Source organism: Myxine glutinosa, chromosome 6 (genome assembly GCF_964187855.1).
Source record: "Myxine glutinosa chromosome 6, kmMyxGlut1.1, whole genome shotgun sequence".
Taxonomy (NCBI): domain Eukaryota; kingdom Metazoa; phylum Chordata; class Myxini; order Myxiniformes; family Myxinidae; genus Myxine; species Myxine glutinosa.
In genome coordinates, this window is record NC_136266.1 from 17,394,701 (window position 1) to 17,420,876 (window position 26,176).

General features: G+C 45.1%; 1 protein-coding gene across 1 annotated transcript in view; it reads left to right on the forward strand.

Annotated features, from left to right (window-relative positions):
* Positions 1-21,910: 21,910 nt before the first annotated feature.
* TRDMT1 (tRNA aspartic acid methyltransferase 1) overlaps positions 21,911-26,176 on the forward strand; it is a 66,337-nt gene continuing 62,071 nt past the window's right edge. Inside the window, exon 1 of the mRNA XM_078779642.1 lies at positions 21,911-22,216. The gene's annotated coding sequence lies outside the window, so the exon portion shown is untranslated. The remainder of the gene's footprint in view (positions 22,217-26,176) is intronic.

Here is a 26,176-nt window from a genome sequence, read left to right on the forward strand (position 1 = left end):
TGCCCTAGTTTATTCAATGCAAATGAGACGCCCTGCTCGTACTGTGGAGTTTCTACTATTTCTCACAGTTATATATATATATATATATATATATATATTATAATATATATATATATATATATATAGATAGATAGATATAGATAGATATAGATAGATAGATAGATATATATATATAGAGAGATAGATAGATAGATAGATAGATAGATAGATAGATGGATATAGATAGATAGATCGATAGATATAGATAGATAGATCGATAGATATAGATAGATAGATCGATAGATATAGATATATCCTTTCTCTAATATTTCTGGCATTCGTTGGCAGTAATTGACTGTTCACACCTTATGAGCTCACCAACACCAGCAGATGAAAATGCACCCCAGACCATGCTTCCACCTCCTCCATGCTTCACAGTTGTTGAACTTCACTCAGGGTTGAATGTCGCACCACATCTGCAAAGGCAACATTATTGGGCAACATTCTGGGGCATCCATCACTGCAAAGCTGAAATATTGATTCAGAACTCCCCAAAACAAGTCTGAATCACAATTCCCATGTTCGGCCAAAAAGTGAAATATATCGTGAATGTTTTTCTTTTAATTCTTTTTTTTTTTTAGAGGCTTCTTAGCACATCTTCTTCAGGCAAAACCAGCATCAGTCAACCCTCTTGTGATGGTTTTTCTAGAAATGGTCTTGGTGGCAGCAGTTCTGAACTCCAACAGTTGTTTCCTTTTTTTCTTTGCTGGAGAACTAAAACATTTATTCACCTCTCATCTTTACCTGTAGTGGCTCTAGGGCTGCCAGATTCCTTCTTCCTTGCAGTAGTCAGTTTTCTGGAACTGTAAACCTATTCTCTTTATGGTAGGCAGAAAAATTAGGATGCTCTTCTTCTTCAGGAGCTTGTGGATTTCACAATATGTCTTACCTGCTTCACGAAGACAAGCAATTCGATTTTTAATATCCCCATCAGCATGGAACTTCACTTTCTTTGGAGGCATTCCTAATTTGAAAGACAAAAAACATAACCTACACTAACAGTGAAAGTTATAAACTAGAGATATTTAGGCACGACATGTGCGCTAATCAGTCAAAAAACATGACAACACCCGAAAAATGCATTGCACATCAAAGCATACTTCCAACAGTAAAAAATCATTTTTGAATTTTTATTTTATGACAAACAACTCAAAACAGTCTTGTCTTCCTTTTATGTGTAAAATTTTGATCTATGTTGTCTTACCTGAGACGTTGGCCTTTAAAGATGAAAGGCAAAAATATGGAAATCTTGTAATTTTCATTATGCCTCCGCCCCCGAAGGTGGCCGGAGGCATTATGTTTTCGGGTTGATCGTCCATCCGTCCGTACGAGCTAAACTTCGCCTTTCTCAGCAACCACATGTCCAATTGAAACTAAATTTTCAGGGTAGGAGTGACACCCATGCAGAATGTTTTTATGATAACGAGTGAGATACCCGTGCAATGCTACGCATGGGTGGGGGGCCAGAAGCAAACAGGCAATGCAGATACGGCGAATGCCAAAGCATGAAACCAATAAATTCCACATTCCTCAGGAGCACCCTTGGAGCACCCTCAGTCGTACGTCAGACATGGACAGCAAGTTCGTGAAGGACTTCCATGAAAAACGTACCCGTTCGCAAACAAACGGGTACGTTCACGTATAGAAACATCGATCGTGGATCCGTGGCGAATCTGCATATTGCGATCCGCAAAGTTCACGTTTAGAAGGTAGAAACCATCATGGCATGTCGTCATTCACTTGAACTCGATATCTCTTTTTTCATTCAAAACAACATAACTCCAATCACAAATTAATCACAAAATAAACTTTTAACAACATTGTTAATGTTTCCTTCATTGTAAAAACTACCAAGTCAACAGTTAAAAGGATTTTGAGCCGATAGGTGTTACGGCCTCGGCAAGATCGATGGAGACAGCGATATGTTGGCTTATACACCGCCCAAATAGCTATGTGGAATTCACTCATGTAGAGATTAAACTCACGTCGTTTGAACTTTGGCAGAGGTCATTATTTACTTTTAATGATGTTTATACTGTATACGAATCAAAAAGAAGATAATTGGTTTTGGGTCGTCCTTTCCGCATATCTCATGGGATTATGAGTTGGAGAGACGGCCGTGATGGCGGGGAGCGGGTTGGCATTCTCTCAAGCAGGGATTCAACCCATGTCCTCATAAAAGGTCTTTGTCCGAGGTCACCGAGTCCGATCGGTGCAGCCGATCAGTGCAGCTGTGCAGCGATCGGTGCAGCCATTTGTGCGGCACCAGGGAAAATAACGTTATGCGGGGAGTCCAAACCTGAAAATGCTGGAGGCCAAAGCTAAAATTGGAAAAACAATATGCCCTATTTTACTCCAGGAGATCCCAGGATTACCCACCCAAAATATCGTTGCGATCGGTTCAGCCGTTTTTGCGGTACCTTCGAACAGACGAACAGACGGACAGACGGAAGGACAGACAGACGGACGGACATTTGGTGAATTATAGTAAGATTGTGACATCATAGGTGATGTGTTATGGCAGCCATCTTGGATTAAACGCAAATAATTGAAAAAATATTTTTCGGAAACCGCTCAATGGAAAAATTTGAAACTTGGCACATTGTCAGGTATTCCCAATGGGGAACAAAAGCATGATAATGATGACATCATAGGTGAAGTGGTATACCAGCTAAAAATGTTTTAATCAAATTCCTTATCCTAAAAATCTGAAATTGCATGCACATGATCTATGAGCCATGTGTATTGAAATATTAAATTTATAACATCATAGGTCACTTGGTTTGGCAGCCATATTGGATTTAACCTAAAACCCTAAAAAAACAACTTCTCCCAAACCTCCAAATCGATTGACTCGAAACTTTACATGTGTCATTGTCTAGGCCATGGCGATTAAAAGGTGACCATAAAAACGTCATTGGTCACATGGTGTGGCAATCATAATGGATTGAAGGAAAATATTAAATCATGATATCTCTGATACAGCTTACCCTATCGATGCGAAATTTTACAAAAATCATCTAACACCATTTTTGCATATAGTTTGAAAATGATGATGTCGTCGTTCATGTGGTTTAGCAGCCATATTGAATAGAAAAACAAATCTTATCCAATCAACACGAAACTTCACAAACGTGATCCCCTACCCACACATATGCAGAGTGTACATCTTTAAAGTCATATGTCATGTGGTGTTGCAGCCATATTAACTTGAAAGCAGATATTTTTTAAAATCCCTTCTCTGAAAATGCTTCACCGATCGATGTGAAATCTGTCATGGCTGGGGAAAATGTGATACTTGAAAACAGCGGAAGGGATTTAAGTCCAACTTGTTTATTATTAGGAGAGTGAACGAGGGCATCTACCCATTGTGGGACTATGCGGAGGCATATTGGCGACACAGTCGCTTGCTCTAGTTTTTAATATGATTTTTTTTTTTTTTTTTACTGGCCGGTATTAAAATCAAATCAAAATATAGTGTAAAATAAAATCAAACAATCAAATATATCAGCTTTTAATAAGCCTTTCAGATACAATCACAACGGGTGAACAAAACTCAACAAAACACAAAAGATTATACACACAAAGTTATGGTTCCGTCCGATTAATTATTTGCAAATAAGGGAATGGGAAATGGGAATGGGTCGAAATGTGATTCTAAACATGAATGGGTTAAAATGTTAGGCGGGATATTTTTGGTGTGTTTCAGGCGTAAATGTGAAATGCACAAACCCAGGGTGCACAGCCTCGAAAGCTTCAGAATTTTTTTTTTAATGTGGGTGGTGTATAGGCACAGAACACTGGCTTGATTGCTCAAAGCCTCAAAAAAAATAACAACTTGGGTTATGTAATGAAGCTGAAACATTGCTATTGCTTATGTGCATATATAATACATCATGTTTATATAGCTTGGATAGATTTGAAATCCAACTCGGCCATGAAGGAATTATTCTATAGACAGGAAGGCTTGAAGCCGATGCAAACTGTGTGCCTCAGAACACCTGTGACCAGATGGGCTGCAAGCTTTTGACATTTGATGATGCTTTTAATAGTCGCTGTTGGTCTTTTTTACACTGAAGAGAAAAGTTATAGAGAACTCATGACGATTGTGAATATAACACTTCTGTTTGGAGCAGTTTTACCTGACTTCCCGCAGAATATATTATTTAATTATATATTGAGTTTTAGAAAATTGTTTTTTTCCAAATTATTTTCCGAATTGACTCTATATTTCGACGTAATTATTTAGGCCATGACTTCCGATCATAAAAATATTGAATCAGATGTTGAATATCAGCTTTTAATAAGCCTATACGATAATCTTGCCAGGAGCCAATCACAGTGCACCTATCCTTAAACAGACAATCAGTGTAACATGGATCGGACAGCCATCCTTGTAATACATATACTATCGCGAGGCTACATGTTGCTTGTGTGACTAACTATGAGGGGGAAATTTTAACCTTTATTAAACTCACTGTACAAACTCAAAACCGCAACAATATATATATATATATATATATATATATATATATATATATATATATATATGTATATATATATGTATATATATATATATATGTATATATATATATGTATATGTATATATATATATGTGTATATATATATATATATATATATATATATATACATACAGACTTGGCATTTAATATGGAATAATTTTTTCTGGGGGTGAACTTACTTTTCAAGATGTCTTAGAACCAAAAGTTCATTGGAATTATGTTGAAATTATTCTAGATTTTGTTAATGTGACCTTTAAAAGAAACAAAAACCACATTTGACATTTCGAAACAAATAAATTGATCCTTGAAAGTGATGTGAACTGATATCGAACTCAATTCATGGACAGTACTGTGTTAAACTTCTGTACGTTTTCCAGAAGTATCTCTTTATTTTGCACATTAGCCAAAATTTTTTTTAACAAAAACAAAAGTTAAATTACGACTGAGATTACAGACAGTAAAATTACAGTTCAGTACTTCGTGTAACCCCCACGAGCATTCATGAGAGCACGTACACGTTGAGGCATGCTGTTCACGAGATTTACCAAGGTTTGGACAGGAATCGCTTGCCATGCAGTGACAATGGCCTGCTGCAATTCATGCACAGAGGTCGGCTGCTGGTCCAAGTGGTCGATTTGACGCGTTAATTCTGCCCACAAGTTCTCTATCGGATTCATATCCGGGGACATGGCAGGCCACTCCATATGCTCTACAGCACGGTCAGCAAGAAAGTGTTGGATCATGTGAGCATGATGAGGCCATGCATTGTCATCTTGGAAGACAAAGTTTCCTCGAAAGGCTGCACGAGCAAATGGAAGCAATGTTTCTTCCAGAATGGCCCTATACTTGAACTGGTTCAGGTTTCCATTCAGAACAACCAGGTCAGTTTTGCCGCCTGCATGAAAAGCAGCCCAAACGGTCACCCCACCACCTCCAGCTTGGACTCTTGGCACTATACAATCTTTGTTGTAGGCTTCATGCACTTGTCTGCGCACTCAGACGTGGCCATCTTGACGATAGGCCAGAAATCTAGACTCGTCACTGAAGATCACGTGATTCCAGTGTCTTGGCTGCCATTTGACGGTGCTCTCTGGCCCACTGCAATCGGCGCTGGCGGTGTTGCCTGATCAGGCGTGGCTTTCTCAGGGGATGCCTGGCACGATAGCCTGCTTGAACCAGTCGTTGGTTGAATAGCCTTCTGGATACAGGCACATTTGGCAGGTGCTGCCACTCAGCCCCAAGCCGATTAGCTGACTTGGTACGGCCATTGCGGACTAACCGGTGCAGCTGGCGATCATCCCTCCTTGTGGTTCTGCGGGAACGTCCTGGCCTCGGTATTGGAGTAGGGACACCCCTCTGAGCATTTCGTTTCAGGATCTTTGACACCTGACCTTGAGTGATGCCATACTGCCGAGCAATAGCATGCTGTTTCATGCCGTAATTTCGTAAAGCCACCACTCCATGACAAACAGCATTGTCGAGTTGACGGACCATCTCCAGAGGAAGCGGCAATAACCTTTGGAGACGCGCAGCAGTTGTTTTCCACTAATACAGAACGCAACAACCCTTGTATACCCGACTGTGAAGCCAATCATCAAATGCACCTGTCCGTACATTTTGCCATGCCACCTGTGATATAATCCTGTTGTTGACTTCTTGCTGCGACAGACAATCAGTGACATGGTTCTTTTAACAAATAAATCACCAAAGTGTAAAAGAAACTCACTAGATTGATATACTGAGTTAAGAAAGTAAACCCAAGTCAAGAAAAAAAAAATATTCCATATTAAATGCCAAGTCTGTATAAATATATATTGTTACGGACACGACTTAGATGTTGCCTGACCGAGCGGAATGGCCGCCGTGTTCGCACAGTTTACCCGATTACACTCGAACGTTGGCCGAATCGCGCTACGCTAAATCAATGAAGGAAAGGACACAACGGCTGGGATTAATGCAATGACACAAGGGGTACAGTTCTCAAGACCTCCGGAGGAGGATATAATATTGGTGATGCAGAAACGGGTAGATTACATGGTAAGAGGTAAAACACAGAAAAGATGGGCACTTAGACACAGTCTTATCTATCCCTGACAGACCACAGACAAACGGGACAAGACGGACTTACACGGGGATTGATGGCAAGGAAGGGCAGGCAGTCGATAGCACAAGGTGCACCTTGGCTCAGGGGCAGAATCAACACGGTCCGGTCCAGAGATGCGGGGAGGTATTGTCGCGCTCGGAGGTGGCGTCCTTCTCTCTCCAAGCTGAGGCGCATCTGACGTCACCTCCCTCTCCTGCGCATGCCCAGCGGGGAGTGACATGCCCTCGGCTCGTTAGCTCCGCCCCAGATGGAATCGGTCCGCCGCTTCTATTGGGTGCGGGGGTTACCGGGCTCCGCCCTTGACGAGGAGCTGACAGCGAGCCCCTGCGTGGTAACCCCGTCGGAGCACATGTTCAATGGTGGCTAACCAAGCCGGAGTGAGGACGCACACTCCACGCGCCGCCGCCGCTGTTGTTGTTGTTGTTGTTGTACCATGAGGAAGAGCTGCGGGGAGGTATTGGGAGGTCCTAAACTTTCTAACGGTGCCATACAATCACATTCTGGTGCAACGAAGAGTCAGAATTAATGGAAACGAGTCCTTAACTGACATAGACTAAGAATAACTAGCAAGATGTCCTATAGTTGTCTACGTGAGATGTGGTGGACCTGGATGCGACATTTAATGGGGGAAATAGGGGAAGGTCGGGGCTACAGAGTGTTGTTTACAGAAAATGGGACTAGGGAATGGGGGATTGGGGATAGTTGGGAAGTATTGGGGAAATAGGGCAATATTTACAAGCGGATATGGATGGAGGCCAATCTCATATCCTCAACATTGCACCCTTCTCTACCTCGGGGCGTCCCGACCCAATAAATTTTTACTTACTTTAGTGTGGCACTCAGATGTAGTTCCCTCTACTATTAACTCAACCCTGAGTGCGACAGTTTTACAGATGTTCACAAATGAGTAAATATGTCCCCCTGCGACGTAGCACCCTTCTCCTCACAGAAACACACCCACAGGATAACCGAATCGCGGAAAGAATCCTTAAACTAAACATACAGCCGGTAGGGAGCATCATTTATACAAGACTACACTGATATTTACACTACGATCCAGGACCTGTTTTTGGAGGAACACATGCAGATGTTATGCATAGAGAGAGAGCACGCATGCCAGCATCGATACACCAACCCACGAGTGCTCTGTGGCCTTACGGCCTTTAATAATGTGCAGAGCACCCCATCCAAGCACCAAAAGCACCACCCCATCATGTACAGTCAGCACCATCCGGTGCACCAATAAAGTGTTCATAGTCACCGGTGGTGTCGCAGCCGGTCGATGTTCTGCCGCTGGTCTTGCCTTCATGTGGTGTACTTGGCCTTCTTGCTTCTTTAAAAATAAAGAAAGGCGCCAACCGCGTCCATTTCTGAATTGTGGCCGTCAGGGGGGCCAACTATAAGTGGTTCACCTGGATGGCATAGGTGCCACGTTGACCCAGAGGTCCATCAACGGGTGGTGCTTGCCCGCAAAAGAACTGCGGTCCATTGTGGGCGGCCACCAAAATTGCGGTCCATATGGTGTATCGATCCAGGCAGCAAGCAGCGAAAGTGCAGGCCCACAACTGCAGAGCCAGCACCTCTCTCTCCTCTCTCTCTGCCCCAAAGCCAGATCCTCGGAGGTGGGAGACAAAAGAAGCAGACAAGTGAGTAAGGTGGTAAGGGCGCAAAAGTGCACGCAATACAAGGTGATGCACACTGGGGGCACATGGGAACCAGGTGAGACAGGTACGTTCCTACCTTTCCCCCTCCCCCCCCCCCCCCACCAGGTAACCTACATTGCCCCTCCCTTACCCCTTACTGTATCCACAAAACACAACACTACCCATAAACATCTACTTTACACATCAACAAACGTCCCTACTGTCTTCCCCATTCCTCCCATAAACCAAATTCGTCTTCTCTCCCTCCTAACCAATCAAATTTGCCATTTCCAACTCTCATCAAAATTTGCCATCTCCAACTCAACATCAAAATTTGCCATCACCAATTCATCATCAGTCCCTCCTAAGGAGGGAGAGATGGAATCACCCCAATGTCTCATCCACGTCGTGATGCGTCTCACAAATCCACACAGCAATTCTCATTTCCTGCAACACAGAACAAAGAAACACAGGTGTGGAGTCATCCTCACCACAGGTAAGTGGCTGCGTATGGTGCGACAGGTCCATCAATCCTAACTATTTCCTAAATGACTTTAACAACTTTACATTACCCGGGGTCTTTCCCTGCCAATCCATTGGCCAACTTACACTATGGGTTCTAAAAACCAATTCCCATTGACCAAACTGTGGTGCTTCTCAATTTGGGGTCTCACTCCCCCGATCCAACACTCGGTGCTCTCGCACAATTTCTGGGCTGTGACGTGTAGCTCTCCCAGCAGGTCTACCCACCTGCACACCTCCACCACTGTAGTTGCCACCCGAGCTTACCTGCTCCTCACCCTAACCTAACTAACTGGGGAAGGCCCTCTCGCACTCTCACCCCCTCAGTGCCCTCTCTGGCACGGGCTGCCCGATCCACACCCGGGATCCTCAGGCACCCACTGACACTAACGGCTCCCAGAGCCCACCTGCGGCCTCACCTGGCCGACATCCTCACAGTGGTGGAGTGCCCAAACCAACTACACACACTAACAGGCTACACGCCCAGCCATTTCCACAACACTAATGCACCCATCCAAACATCATTCTGCATCCGCACCACAGATGCCAATATCCAACCACAATTTACCTATACCCTCTACCTAACACTTACACTACCCGCCCCGGGTATCCGTGATGGGGGTCCACTCTTCCCCCATTCACACCTTCGCACCATGCACACCACTCCGTACCACTTACTCCAGCTCTCTCCACACCACTCATTCCAATACTCCATGTACTCCACACACCTGTACTTGCACACCTGTGCTCTCACACCTGGTGCCACCTGCACCCTTCTCTCCCCAAGCGCATTCGCGCTGATCCACAACACTCACTACTCATACACTGCTCCACACACCTGTCCAGCTCTCACACAGCATCATCTCATCTAACTACTCCCCTCTGAAACTTGCGCTTCCCAGTCGTCCCTTTAAACTATTGCGCTTCCACGTCATTATCATCCACTCTAATCTACCTGCGTCCCCACTACAGGTATCAGTCACTATCTAAACTTAACGTTACCTAATGTCATCTTCTAGGGCCCTATCAATATCCTAACCCACCCGGGCTAGTTTTCACTGCCATACACCCCATAAACTATAGCGCATTTGCCCCACCTTAGTTTGTGAGGGATGACAGAGTTGCCATCCCACCACATCGGGCATCTCCCACTACCAATTTTGCACATCAAATTTCAACAAATCAAAAATTTGCCAATCACTACCCATCATCTGCCAATCATTACTGCCAATCCTTTGCCAATCATCAAATTTTGTTTTTCTAATTACGGGGCCAAAACACTAACCTCATCATTACAGTCTACTTACTAATGCCTCTCGGTGCGCCAATTCCTGTCCAAAGCCCGGCTTCGTAAAGCCAAGCCATGAATGCGGGTTGTTTGGTGCCAGCGGCTGGATACGTCCCGCATTCGGTGCAGGGAAGGAGGTTTACCCGGGCCGAGGTCCCACGCACCATCTCGGCACGGAGCCATCCCATGGCCCGATCTCGACCTGCCGGAATGCCTCAACAAAAAGTGGTCGCCATGACGACCCTTCCTATCGGGCTGCCAGCTCCGCCTAGTGGAGCACGGACGCGGCCATTCAAAGCGCGGCCCAGCGTGGATCGCGTATGGCGGTTCTTTCGAAACCGCCGTGGTTCGGATCCCCGCTGGTCCTCGCGGCACGCGAAGCCCGGCACGCACCGAGGGCCCGATTCGGCTATAAGTCGTTCTAACCTCTAACCTGGTTACCGTCGATGCCTCACCTGGATGCTTACGCGCATACGCTACCCCTTTCTTGCTCATACCTCCTGCTGTTCCCATGCTCCTCGTCGTACCTTCTCTAACACACCCAGGTACGCTCATTCTACTCACAGCCTTGGTCACACACCTGACCACCGAACACTTTGGCACACATTCGTCGCTCGCACACCTCACCAACACACCTCTTCGCGCCCCTTCCTCGGTCACCTCCTCTGTGACAATCACAGGTGTGCTCTCACTCGCACACCCAACCACGTGCCTCACTACCAATTCCAGCGTGCATTCCCACTCACGCTCTACCATTCCAGGTGTGCATCCTTCCATTCCAGGTGTACATCCTCGCTCACCTGTCACATCTAACTCACGCTCCGTGCCACTCTCACTACTCTCACCACCCCTCTTGACAACGCACTCACCCTTACTCTCGACAGCGCACTCTTTCCTCATGCACCTGTCCGTACACACCTCTCTCGCGCACACTCTTGCGCACACTCTCCCGTCACACCCTCTGTAACACTCACCACAGGCGTGCATTCTTCCTTACTTTTGACAGCGCACTCTTTCCCCATGCACCTATCCGTCACACATCTTTCTCGCACACCCTCTCCCGTTACATCCTCTGTAACACTCACCACAGGCGTGCATTCTCCCTTTACACCCTCCGTAACACTCCTCACCACGCGCTTCCATGTGCTCCCTCGCACACGCGCTACGACCGACTCACTCTCGACAGCACCCTCACTCCTTGGCACGCACTTTTTCCTCACACACCCCAGAGTCGGACTTTCTCGCACACCTCCTTTTTCGCACACCAGACCTGTCGCACACTTCACAAACGGCCTCTCACGAACACCCGGGTCCATCTCGACCCCCAAGCTTCTTGAATCACCTGGCGCATCATACACACGACCATATTGGTCACCACTTACACCGGGTCCTCTTCCTCTTCGCTTCTCCTCCATCACCTGCGAATCCCTCATCCGGTTAATGAGCACATCATCACGATCCGAACACAGACTTTGGACCAATTCTTTTACTTCCTCCTTTATCTCTTTCTTATCCTCTCTCCGTCGCTTCTTAATTTCGCTCACCCCTTCTTCCACTTCTTCTAATTTCTGCTTCACCTCTTTTATTTCCCGGTACGTCTCCTCAAGCTCGTCCTCCAAGGTTACCTTGACCGTTTCTATGTGCGTCCTCACCTGCCGGTCCTTCGTCTCCATTACCTCTGTCACCTCGTCCAACCTCATTGTCAGTCCCTCACGTACCATCTGACATTCCCTCTTCGTCGCTATCAAGTCGTCTTTTAGTTCTTTCTGTGTCGCTTTTAACCCTCCTAGTACCGCAGTGTTCCTTTGTACCTGCTCCACTAACTCAGTCTGTCCCACCGTCAGCTGTTCCACCTCCTGCGTCAGGTCCTCTATGCCCCCTTGTAACTTTACAGTCCCCTTTCTCACCTCCTTCTCCATGCGCTCCTCACAGTGCCTCACCTCCTCGCGCACTCCTCCGACCTCCTCACTCACACCTCTTCTGATCTCTTCTCCCATCACTTGCATCTCCTGCCCAGATGCCACCCTCATCTGCTCCATTTCCTCCCTGTGAGCATCCAATTTAGTTTCTACCCCCATTCTGACCCCCTCTATCTGCTGCCCCATTTGTTTAACTTCCCTTTCCGCTTGGTCCCTCATGTCCCTCAATTTGCCTTCCATACTGTTTTCTAACCCCTCTAACCCCTTTTGCATCCCTTCCATTTGATTCTCTTGAGCGGCCATTCTGTTTTCTACCCCCATTAACCCCTCCTGTATTTCCCCTAATCTATTGTCTAATCCCTCTATTCTACTCCCTAACCCTCCGATCTGGGCCCCCATGTCCTCCCTCAATTTCTCGCTATTGGACCCCATCCTTTGTTCTAACCGTTGGCTATTGGCCCCCATGTCCTCCCTCAATTTCTCGCTATTGGACCCCATTTCGCCCCCCATGACCCCCATCTTGCCCCCCAATTCGTCCCTCATTGCCCCCATACTGTTTTTCAAACCTCCAATTTGGTCTCCCATTTGTCCCATAAGGGCCCCCATCATTCTGTTTTCCATTTCTTCATTATTCTTGTCCATAAGGGCCTTCATTTGTATAAAAAAAAGGTTCAAATCCACCGGTGGCGCTACTACGGTCGCGGGCGCGGTCGCCGTGGCCATGTGCGAGGCGCCATTTTGCGCGCCCGTAACCTCGTGCGCGACGACGCTATTTTGCGAACCTGCCACCCTCACTGCTTCGCTCTCCTCTTGTCCCTCAATTTGGTCCTGGATCGACCCTGCCTCACTCTCCTCTACCGGAACCCAGCCGTCTTGATCTGCCATAGCGCGACTTTCAAAATTCGGGTTTTTATTTTTGTAAAACACAATCAAATTTCGCCGTTATAATTTCGAGCGCGTGAAGCGCGCTTCGGGTCCAATCTCACTCCTCGACACCAATTGTTACGGACACGACTTAGATGTTGCTTGACCGAGCGGAATGGCCGCCGTGTTCGCACAGTTTACCCGATTACACTCGAACGTTGGCCGAATCGCGCTACGCTAAATCAATGAAGGAAAGGACACAACGGCTGGGATTAATGCAACGACACAAGGGGTACAGTTCTCAAGACCTCCGGAGGAGGATATAATATTGGTGATGCAGAAACGGGTAGATTACACGGTAAGAGGTAAAGCACAGAAAAGATGGGCACTTAGACACAGTCTTATCTATCCCCGACAGACCACAGACAAACGGGACAAGACGGACTTACACGGGGATTGATGGCAAGGAAGGGCAGGCAGTCGATAGCACAAGGTGCACCTTGGCTCAGGGGCAGAATCAACACGGTCCGGTCCAGAGATGCGGGGAGGTATTGTCGCGCTCGGAGGTGGCGTCCTTCTCTCTCCAAGCTGAGGCGCATCTGACGTCACCTCCCTCTCCTGCGCATGCCCAGCGGGGAGTGACACGCCCTCGGCTCGTTAGCTCCGCCCCAGATGGAATCGGTCCGCCGCTTCTATTGGGTGCGGGGGTTACCGGGCTCCGCCCTTGATGAGGAGCTGACAGCGAGCCCCTGCGTGGTAACCCCGTCGGAGCACATGTTCAATGGCGGCTAACCAAGCCGGAGTGAGGACGCACACTCCCCGCGCCGCCGCCGCTGTTGTTGTTGTTGTTGTTGTTGTTGTTGTTGTACCATGAGGAAGAGCTGCGGGGAGGTATTGGGAGGTCCTAAACTTTCTAACGGTGCCATACAATCACATTCTGGTGCAACGAAGAGTCAGAATTAATGGAAACGAGTCCTTAACTGACATAGACTAAGAATAACTAGCAAGATGTCCTATAGTTGTCTACGTGAGATGTGGTGGACCTGGATGCGACATTTAATGGGGGAAATAGGGGAAGGTCGGGGCTACAGAGTGTTGTTTACAGAAAATGGGACTAGGGAATGGGGGATTGGGGATAGTTGGGAAGTATTGGGGAAATAGGGGAATATTTACAAGCGGATATGGATGGAGGCCAATCTCATATCCGCAACAATATATATATATATATATATATATATATATATATATATATATATATATACTAGCAGAAGTACCCGGCATTGCCGGGCAGGGGAGGGGAGGGGGAAGGGGAGGTGAGGGGAACGGGGGGGAGGGGAGAAGAGGGGGGGAGGGGGAGAGGGAGGGGGGTGAGGGGGGGAAGGGGGAGGGGGAAAAGGGAGGGAGAAAAGGGAGAGGGAGGGAGAAAAGGGAGGGGGAGGGAGAAAAGGGAGGGAGAAAAGGGAGGGGGAGGGAGAAAAGGGAGGGGGAGGGGGAAAAGGGAGGGGAGGACGGAGGGGGGAGGGGGAAGGGGGAGGGAAGGGGAGGGCCAGTCAACAATGATGTTGCAGTTCTCATGGTCGGAGAGCAGCACAACAATCGCGACATCGTCCTGCATCTTCGCAACAGCACGAAGCGGACTTTGGAGACTCACCGATCCTGTGACGCCCTCCAGTACCGTCGTTGCCGGGCGGGGGAAGGGAGACCCGTACATTACACACATTACAACATTACACACACACAAACTGTGTTTTATGTTCAATGGTCTGGCGGCGGGGATGGAACATCATGTGATCACTCTGAGCGAATCAGCGCGCTGCTCTGCCACCAGGTCAGATTCCGTGTATAATATTCCTCGCTGAAATGCGCTGAGGTAAATATGAATAAAAAATATGGATCTCGTCAAATATTTTTAGGTAGGCCATGTCCTTCCCAGGCTCAATGGCCATGTCTGTGCCAAATATCAAGTACGTGAGCCTCTCCGTTTAGGAGTCTATCGGTAACATTACACACACACAAACTGTGTTTTATGTTCAATGGTCTGGCGGCGGGAATGGAACATCACGTGATCGCTCTGAGCGAATCAGCGCGCTGCTCTGCCACCGATTCAGAATCCGTGTATAATATTCCTCGCTGAAAAAAAATATGGATCTAAAGATGAAAGAAAAAAAAACCTATGTGGTGTGAATGGCAATGTTCCTCGCTGAAATGTGAAAAAACGCAATCGCTTTTCGCTCTGAATTACGTGCGAACGCGTAACTGTGAGTTTATGGCGGCAAAGAACATCATGTGATCGCTCTGAGCGAATCAGCGCACTGCTCTGCCACCGATTCAGAATCCGTGTATAATATTCCTCGCTGAAAAAAAATATGGATCTGAAGATGAAAGAAAAAAAAACCTATGTGGTGTGAATGGCAATGTTCCTCGCTGAAATTTGAAAAAACGCAATCGCTTTTCGCTCTGAATTACGTGCGAACGCGTAACTGTGAGTTTATGGCGGCAAGGAACATCACGTGATCGCTCTGAGCGAATCAGCGCGCTGCTCTGCCACCGCCTCAGATTCCGTGAATAATATTCCTCGCTGAAATGCGCTGAGGTAAAAATATGGTAAAAAAATATTATGAAATAATTTTTTTTAGGTCGGCCATGTCCTTCCCAGGCTCAATGGCCATGTCTATGCCAAATATCAAGTACGTGAGCCTCTCCGTTTAGGAGTCTATCGGTAACATTACACACACACACACACACACACACACACACACACACACACACACACACACACACACACACAAACTGTGTTTTATATATATAGATATAGACGTTTGTTTGACACAAAACACTTTTCACAGGCGTTTTGCGTCAAAGAAACATCGATGTATGTTAAGTACTCAAATGTTTGATTCGGGAATAGATAGGAGGAGGGGAGGGGAAGTTGGAATGGGTGGGGGAAGAAGAAGGTATTGAAAAAAAAATACTCTTGCCATCCAAGACTTCCTGTAAACTGTGTATTTAGTTATTTAACATATTCATCATTTCCATCATTTATTTTTGTGAGTCGGCTTGGCATGGCAGGGCAGGGCCAGCCACATGGTGGATTGTTCTGAACAGATTTCCACTCGGTTCTTCGTCCCAGCTTAGAATCTCCCGCGATTTCCTTTCTTGTTTAACTGTCGTTTGGGTGTGGCACAAGTGCTTGGACACCATATCCGATCACAGTATTTTCCAAGTGTTTGTCATTCTTGTGTTTTTTTAAAAAATCTCCAATAGGTCGACCTGATGGAAATAACCCACAGTGTGTCCAATATATTGTGGATCCGCAAACTGCGAAATGACATATAATTTGTTCATGTGAAAAACGTGGAATGTTTTTTTCAACCTTGAAACTTAATGCTGCTTCCATACTGGATTCTGATTCCTTCCAAAAGCTTTTCAGCTGTTCCAACATTCTTCCGAGATTACCAATCCCTTCTTAACCAAAGATCTATACCGCATTCCCCTCTTTCATCACCCCCACTACCTCCACCCTCACCTCTCCCCTCGGTTTAACCCTTCAATGTTATATCTTACATCCAAACCAAGAACTGAACTTCAGCAATGTTGTTAAGGGGTGATCTACTGTACTTAAAATGTAGACATGAGGTGCGTTGGGCTAAAATAGGAAAATATAATCGAAAAACGTAGCATTAGGAAGTATAAATAGGAAATGAACGTTGGGGGGTATGGAAGGATGGAAGAGAATGAAGTTTGACAGGAGATCGGAGTAAGATGGAGGGAACGGAATGTGAGGAACATCGGAGTGAGGGCAGCCAGACATTCTACAATGTTTGCGTACGGAATAAATAGATGATCCCCGATATATTCCTCACACAACAATTATTATTCATTATTTTAATCTGCATACAAATAGGCCTTCACATTTAACTGTATTATGACTTGTTAATAATGAAAAGGTAATATAATTGCACATATTAAGTAGTATTGTTGTAACGGGTCTGCTGGGTCTTGATGGAACATGGGCATGCCAAGTGGTTTTGCGCCAAGAAAAACTCAGCGGCCTGGTTGGCTGGATTCAAAACCAGCCACGGCAACGATCACGTGATGAACAAATGATTTCTTCCTGCACTGCGGAATTTTTCCCACCAAAACGACATAAGAAGATGGGATGCTCACAAATCAGCCCAGCAATTTATTAACAATAGTAATAATAATATATCTTTGTTACACACACACATATATATATATATATTGCAGTCATTATGCGACTTCATAGCATCAGTGGGGAACCGCCAGTAAGGTGTCCCATACAGCTACTGCTGCACCTTAATGGGAGCGATAAGCACCGCCTGCCACACGGTAACATTATCTCTGGTATCCACTCACTATATTGAGTCGAACTGGATGCGGTTGGGAGTTACTAATTAGTATCTGTAATTTGGTGCTCCAACGTAATGAGCGAATGTCGTGACGTCACCATGATTTATTCCGACATTGCGGAACTTTTCCCGCCAAAACGACATTTGTCCCCAAAATGCGCATGCCTGCCAAGCTCCGGAGCAGTGCGTCATTATGGATGTTAATTCAGTTACTGTCACAAGTGTATGCAAAACTCACAGTTGCCGTCCTGGTCCTTGCGAGTCCTTGCGTCCTGGTTTCGCCCAGGTCGCCCAGTCACTGTCGGTACGCTGTCAAAAATAAGGTCCATATTCGCATACAGTCGTGGCCAAAAATATTGGTACCCTTGCACTTTTGTCCAAATAACTCACAATTTTCTCGAAAAATAAGTCGAAATTGACAAAAGTATTTGGTCTCCACAATTGTTTATTTCACCTTATAATATTACAGAACCTTTGTTTTTGATTCAGAACTTAAAATATCCTTTTAAATCAGAAAATAAAAAGAAATGGCATTGACAAAATTATTGACACAGCAGACTTAATATTTGGTGGCACAAACTTTGGACAAAATAACTGCAGTCAAGCACTTCCTATAGCCATGAATGAGCTTCCTACACCTCTCTACTGGCAGTTTGGCCCACTCTTCTTTATTATACTACACTTTATTATACCATACTACACTTTTAGTTTGGCCCAAAGATGTATATGCATTATATCTCTTCCCTCCCCTCCCTTGCGCTCCCCCCTTCCCCCTTCCCCTCCCTCCCTCCCCTTCCCGCACCCCTTGCACCAACTTAAGTCCTCCTCCTCCTCTTCCGCACCAATTGCGCCACTCGACCAAATGTTACTGCACTCAGAAACCCCCTCCCCCCCCCCCCCCCAACCCATCTTCAGATTTTTAATGGGTGAGCCAAACCAGCTAAATCTCTTTTATATACACCTTTGTACCCTTCTGCACTCCTTAGGCTCGGTAGTGACGGAACCACCGTTACAATAATAAAATCATTATAAATGGGAGGTGGAGTAAAGAGGAAACAGGATCCGTGGCACATGTGGCATCCAACATTATATCCGTTATAATTGGCCCACCTGTGCACATTCATAAAGTACATATGCAGACAGGGCAGCATTTATATCAGCACAAATACACAAGGTGGGTTAGCACTCCTTCCCATCCATGCTTCATCAGAGGAACAGGTAAAAATTGACCCTTGGGAATTATGAACCCAGGGGAAATTGCTTCCATCAGAAAAATAAAACTGTGAAGTATGTCTGAGTGAAGGTTGTGGAGGGGCGAAGGTGAGTTTTGTGATACTGTATTTATTTTTGGTGCAAATAAATAATTGTGTAGAGGTAGATTTGTTGTATGCAGATGATCTGGTGTTGATTGCGGAAAGTATGGATGGACTGGAGGAGAAGATGAACAAGTGGAAGGAATGTATGGAGACAAAAGGTCTGAAGGTGAATATCGGAAAGACGAAAGTGATGGCAAGTGGTAAGCATGTGGTGAGGTGGAAAGAACTGGGAAGTGGCCATGTGCTGTGTGCAGGAAGGGTGTCGGAGTGAACTCCATTCAGTGTACAATGTGCGCTGAGTGGGTTCATCAAAAATGTAGTGGTCTGAGAGGGTCATTAACCAGTGTGGCAGCTACATTCAAGTGTAAGGTGTGCACAGAGGGAGCTGCAGATGGAGGAAATGTTTAGTTGGATCTTGGAGACGGCGTGAAGCTGGAAGGTGTGAAAACATTTTGCTACCTCGGAGACATGCTGAATGGAGAAGGTGGATCAGACTCGGCAACGGTTGCTGGAGTGAGATGTGCATGGAAGAAGTTTCGGGAACTGAGTGGCGTGCTGATGAGGAGGGGAGAGTCGTTGAAGCTGAAGGGAAAGGTGTATGCTGCATGTGTGAGAAGTGTTATGATTTATTGGAGCGAGACATGGGTCATGAACGTAGAGCAGCAACGAAGGCTGGAAAGGGTGGAAATGCGAATGGTTCGGTGGATGTGCGAAGTATCGTTGAGAGAGAGGGAGACAAATGATGAATTGCGAAAGATGATGGGAATAGAGCCTGTGATTGATGTTGTGAAGAGAAACAGTTTGAGATGGTTTGGTCATGTGTTGAGGAAGGATGAAAGTGACTGGTTGGGAAGAGTGTAGGTAATGAATGTAGAAGGAAGTAGAGGACGGGGAAGACCGAGAAAGACTTGGCTAAAAGTGGTGGAAGAAGAAATGCGTGCAAGGGGGTTAACAAGGAGAGATGCAGAAAATAGGGCAAAATGGAGAAGATTGTCATGGGGACCGCAAGGCTAACCCCTACTCTAGCAGGGAAAATGGCCTTAAAATGCCTGTTGTTGTTGTTGTTGTTGTCGAGGTAGATTATTATATCCAGCATCGTCAAAAGGCGTTCTTTTTACCTCTGCCACTGAAGGTGGACCGAACTTATGTTTTCACTCCTGTCTGTCTGTCTATCTGTCTGTAAGCAGGATATCGAAAAAGTTATGGACAGTTACAGACGAAATTTGGTGGACAAGTTTGGTGCGTGATAGGACGAAATGTTTCCATTTTGGTGAAGATTCGGATCTGGATACAAGAATTTTAAAAGTAATTCTTCACCATTGAGAGATGGGGCCAAAAGCCATCATATATAATAGATAATATTATCTAATATATATATATATATATATATATATATATATATATATATAAAAATATATATTGTCGCGTGATTTCCCGTGATTTCGGTAAAGACCGGGAAATCACAGATAGCAAATCGAGCGTTAATTCGAGGTGTTCGGTTCAATATGCGGATTTTATATCTACACGCGGGAGGAAGAAAGAAGAAGAAGTAGCTGGAAGCTTTTACCTGACGCGATCCGCCGAGCAGTCTTCAATCCTGCAAAAAGTAACTCAAACGAAAACGGCTTTAGAATATACAGGGAAAATAATGTGAGGATTTATTTACAACGGAATGCCAGGGATACAAAGGGAACGCGATAAACTAAACTCCTAAATCGGGATCCCTCACACCAGACTTAAACACAGACACAGGACAGATAAAAAAAATAACAGGGTGTGTGTGTGGGGGGGGGGGGCTTAGCTCAGCCTCTCGGGGTCTGTCGGCTCGTCCGGTCCATTGGTGGGAACCGCCCGGTCGTCAGTGGGAAGTAGGCCTCAGTCCGCCTCGTTCGCGCGCTGCCAGGCCTCACCAGCCATCTTGCTCGCCCCTGCCTTGCCAAGCCGCGCTGGTACGCCCGTCGCTCACACGGAGAACCCAACTCTTCGTGCTTGCTCAACCGTCTTCCACCAGAGTCCGGAACCAAGAGGAGATAGTCGATGGCGAAGGAAGGCGTGAGGGGCAAGCGGGAGAGAAGGCAAGAGGTGAAGTCCAGGGCAAGAGGGGAAAATGTCCGTCAGAGTGTTCTTTTATCCACGGAGTCGTGACGTCGTTTTCACCAACCCCCGCAGGCCACCCGCACTGGGCCCAGTTCTCCAACAATGGCCGTGTCGCTTCATGCCATTGGTTGGTAGCCAATCAGTGCGTCACTTCCTTCCACCAATCAGCGGGTTGCTTCTTGCTCTGCCCCTGGCCAATCACAAGTCCTTCCTTACTCTGGCCTTTGGTTGATCGACTCCTGCCCAATAGCGAGTCCTTCTGGGCATGACTCCGTGCCTGCCTGTGCTGTGTTTTATCGCCATGTTGGCGCAATGCGTGGGCACTTCCAGCGACTTTCATTGTGGGGGGGGGGGGGGGGATTTAATTAGTATGTGTGGTGCTAATGGGCCTTTCCTGCTCGACGTGTCCAGTGCGTTGCCATACGGGATGAAGGATAAATCATAAGTTCTCACGAACAGGGGAATTAACATAATCCCTACGCTAGTTAACACAAGGCGATCCTTGTATGACCACAAATATACGAGCTTAATCCGACATCTGGGCGAAACAGGTCCTCTACTTATGTACATCAAAATGGTTCTTCCTACCCCCAATCATCGGAGCATCTACCTATACAGATCTACCTGAATCTATATATCACTCTACCCCAAAATTCATAACAAGTATACTGTATGTATATATCGTTACGGTTTTTAGAACCTTCACTAGTAAATTTTAGTAAATGTTTCCCTTATAAATGATCCCCTGTAAATATCCCCATCAATTGGCTTTGTTAAAGATCGCACCCTAGTTAGTCCATGTACAACACGTAGCGAACCATAGGACCTCTCCTTAGTTATTTCATTATTATGTGTTTCAGTTAAGGATCTGTTCCCAATAGTTGAATCTGCGTTGCATTAATCAAATAAGATAGGCCCCATTCCGTCCATTTTGCTCTCTCCCTCTCCAAATTGTGGTACTTCGTTTGTCAGCAGCGTTCGCCGCCGTTTGCATTGGGCTGTTTTGCTGGCACCACGCCGCCATAAGCCATGCGGTTAAGCCGAGGAAGAAGGCGCAGAACCACAAGAACAAGGTGTGGCACGTCGACTCGTCATCGGAGGTGGAGTCAGCGAGCCCTTACCGGCCAACCAGCGCCGAGGTGAGCCAACCGGTAGGCGTGTCATCGGAGCCGGCGGCTTGATTTCTACACGGACAATAAAAGTGGCTGCGAGGGACTGCTTGAACAGACGAGTGAGAGGGTTCATGAACGGATGAGTGAGAGGTATGAGTGCGTCAAGCGATCAAAGAGAGGAGAGCTGAGTGCGAAGGATCGGGAGGCCGAAGAGTGGGTCCGCTGACATTAAGCGATCCATTCACGTTGCCAGCCCCGCGTGAAACGAATACATGCAGCTGCCGCCGGGTTTCGCCTCAAGCCAGAGCGTGGACTGGAGCCAACCTCGACGCTGCGCACCGGCCCGGACCTCGATGCCTACCATCTGCCTGGACCCTTCTCCTCCTTCCAGCCATTCCTTCCTGCCAATCCCTATTCGTGTGAGTCTGTTCGTTTTGTCCTGGGGTATAATATAAGACTGCTTAAGGTTGCCCTGTGTCCTGCTTCTTTTTTTTCTTTCTTTTTTGTATACTGCATCGAGGCTCGTGAAAGAGCTAACATTTACTTCACAAACCTAACCCTAACATACACATTGCAAAATGGACGGATTAAGACAAAACTTTGGGGATGAGTTGGTTAGTTTACAAGAACAAGACGATTTGATTTTGGTTCAGATTCGAATCCAGATCCGGCCTATAAGTGGGATACAAAACATAAACTGTTCAGCTTCTGGTTCCTAAGTGTTTCAGAGATAAAAACTTGGCTTTGTTCCAATGACATCAGGAAATTCCTACCACTGTTAAAAAAAAATCTTCTTCACTGACAACACAGAGAAAGGACCAATGTCTGTGTTGAATTTTGCTGATGTAAGACCATTTCTTAATGGTTTGGAAGGAAAACCCATTTGGACTGCTCCTCATATGAGCCTCCACCATGTCCAGTAATCTCTTCAAGTGATATAACCCAAGTTGTGATATTGTCTGCATTACAGTTATCGTACAAAGCATTTGTAGAATGCACAATATTGTCTCCTTTAAGAGTTCCTCCCCTTGGTCGCTGTAGCTGTTGAGTGTCGTTGCTATGGACGCAATCCCAACTGCAGCTGTTGAATGTCGTTGCTATGGACGCATTCCCAACGGTCACCGTTGGTGGTTTCCTGTCGTGTTCAGTTACTTGTGGTTGCTCACGTTATTGAAGGTCTACTTTACTTCCAGACAGACCTCTCATGCGTTATGCACCTAACCATTGCAAACACATGAGTATGAGCATATCATCTCCAGGTAATTTATTAAAATGCTCACATAAAAGTTAATATTATATGGGTCGTCATATTACATTGTATGGGAACCTAAATAGATGGGTAAGCCTAAATTAGATTAGCATGGAAGACAACATTTGACACTCTGACCTTTTAATTATGATCTAAACACAATGATGAGGCAATCTGTGCAAAAAATACAACAGTTGCTCCTCCAATTACCAACTACAGGTATATCCAAATTGACTTCTTCAGGTGTATCCAAATTGCCTTCTTCAGGTGTATCCAAATTGCCTTCTTCACGTGTATCCAAATTACCTTTTTCAGTGAACCAAATTACCTTATTCAGGTGTACGCAATTGCCTTCTTCAGGTGTATCCAAATTGCCTTATTCACGTGTATCCAAATGACCTTTTTCAGGTGAACCAAATTACCTTCTTCAGGTGTACGCAATTGCCTTCTTCAGGTGTATATGAATTGCCTTGTTCAGGTGTACATAAATGTCGCTTATTCAGGTGTAAACAATTCCCTTCTTCAGGTGAACCTGTTTATATCTTCATCAGGTGGATCCCATTGTTGAAAACTTGTGTTTATATTTAACAATAAAAACGTTGGGGAGGTGTGCCCTCTCCAAAAACCCGTCCCAACCAATTCCCTTCTCCTGAGAGATGCTAAACCCGTTCACGACAACATCTGTTTCCAAAGATAAAGTCTGGGCAGGACATGTGACATGACGATCAAAACCATCTGTTCCAGAAATTATGATCTGCTGGAAATCCTGGATTTTCTGTACAGTAGACTAGGAGCATGATGATGGAGTGCGCAATGGAATTATACTGGACGAACAATAAAAATACAGACAGCTATTGTTTGAGAATTTGTCCTTGTTTCCACCGTTCGGACATGTGCTGTCATTCTCCAGCAAACGCTACTTGGGACTAAACCTGTGATGTGGAATGTGGTTTGGAAAATGGAGGGAACAGACATCCTGCTGCCCGCCTCCCCCACAAGTTCCCGTGTGGTCTGGTTGTTTGTGACGTCATACACTTTGACTGCCTGTGACTGCCTCTGTGGTTTCCGTATTGGATCCAGGCCTCGCTCCATCGCGGTCTACGAATATGATGATAAAACTAGGCCTATACTGGAAAAGCCGGGCACTGGCCGCATATATATATATATATACGTATATATATATATATATATATATATATATATATATATATATATAATTATATATATATATATATAATTATATATATATATATATAATTATATATATATATATATATATATAATTATATATATATATATATATATATATATATATATATAATTATATATATATATATATATAATTATATATATATATATATATATAATTATATATATATATATATATAATTATATATATATATATATATATATATATATATATATATAATTATATATATATATATATATATATATATTAATTATATATATATATATATATATATATATATAATTATATATATATATATATATATATATAATTATATATATATATATATATATATATAATTATATATATATATATATAATTATATATATATATATCACAATATTTTCCGAACCCATGAGGTCTTTGTACAGCTCGATAATATCAATTGTTTCAAACTAATCATACGGATGAGTTAGCTTATTATCATTTCCATCCTGATAACGTGATCTATCAGCAGAAACTTCTCATCAGGAAGGTTGTCCAAACAAACTCCATCCTTATCATTGCATCCCTCTGTCCTTTTTTTCTTTTACACCATCTGACTCACCATACTTATATTACATCCCATGAATCATTAATTCCCTCCACGCCCAAACAACATATATGAGCCTCAACCGTCAGTGACATGTTGCCATGGCAACCATCAGTTTGTCAAGTGGCAGAGAAAAAAAAAATACCCCAGTCACTTGAAATAGAAATGAAAGCAGTGTTATCTCATGTGTCTCCATGAGTTACAAACTGTCCTGTTATACAGCGTGTCCCATAAAAACATTGCACATCCCATAAATGCTTATAAAATCTTTACTTTCAGACCAATGATTATGAGGAAAGAGCGTCACAAAAAGAGTGACAAATAGGAAATTTCAGGAAATTTGCTTCTAAAATCCCTTTAAAAGATCACAGAGGAATTATTCTTATGGCTTCTTGCACTATGAACTCTCAATTTTTGTTCTTCATTTCACTGAGACATTTTCATCAATGAAACAACTAAATGGTATTCATAAAATACTTACCCTGTGCAGTCAACTTGGTGCGAGCCAACTCTTATGTTTTGGAAGGGTTTTTTTTTTCTTTGATCCAGTATGGCTGCTAGACCACGTGAGCGATGACATCATCTATATATATATAACACAGTTTGTGTGTGTGTGTGTGTGTGTGTGTGTGTGTGTGTGTGTGTGTGTGTGTGTGTGTGTGTGTGTGTGTGTGTATGTAAGTAATGTTACCGGTAGACTCCTAAACGGAGAGGCTCACGTACTTGATATTTGGCACAGACATGGCCAGTGAGCCTGGGACGAACATGGCCGACCGAAATATTTATTTCATAATATTTTTTTACCATATTTTTATCTCAGCGCGAAATATTATGACCGGAATCTGACCAGTAGCAGAGCAGCGCGCTGATTCGCTCAGAGCGATCACGTGATGTTCGTTGCCGCCATTAACTCAGTTCCACGTTCGCACGTATTTCAGAGCGAAAAGCAATTGCGTTTTTGCCGGGTACTTCTGCATGATTAGCATTTAGCATGATTTAGCATAGATAGTAGCATGTTTCACAAAGATTTTTTTTCAGCGAGCAGAAGTACCCGGCATTGTACGAATAATATATAGATAGTGCCGTGTAGGGCGGAGTGATGCCGCTGTGGGAGGGACCGAGCAAGGTCGCTGTGGGAGGGACCGAGCAAGGTCGCTGTGGGCGGGGCCGGGCGAGGTCGCTGTGGGCGGGACCGAACGAGGTCGCTGTGGGCGGGACCGAGCGAGGCAGCTATGGGCGGGGCCGAGAGAGGTCGCAGTGGGCAGGGCCGAGCGAGGTCTGCGTTAGTGCGTTGCCGTTGCCGTTGCCTGGTATAAAAAGATGGTGCTTGATGTAATGCTCTTTGCGTC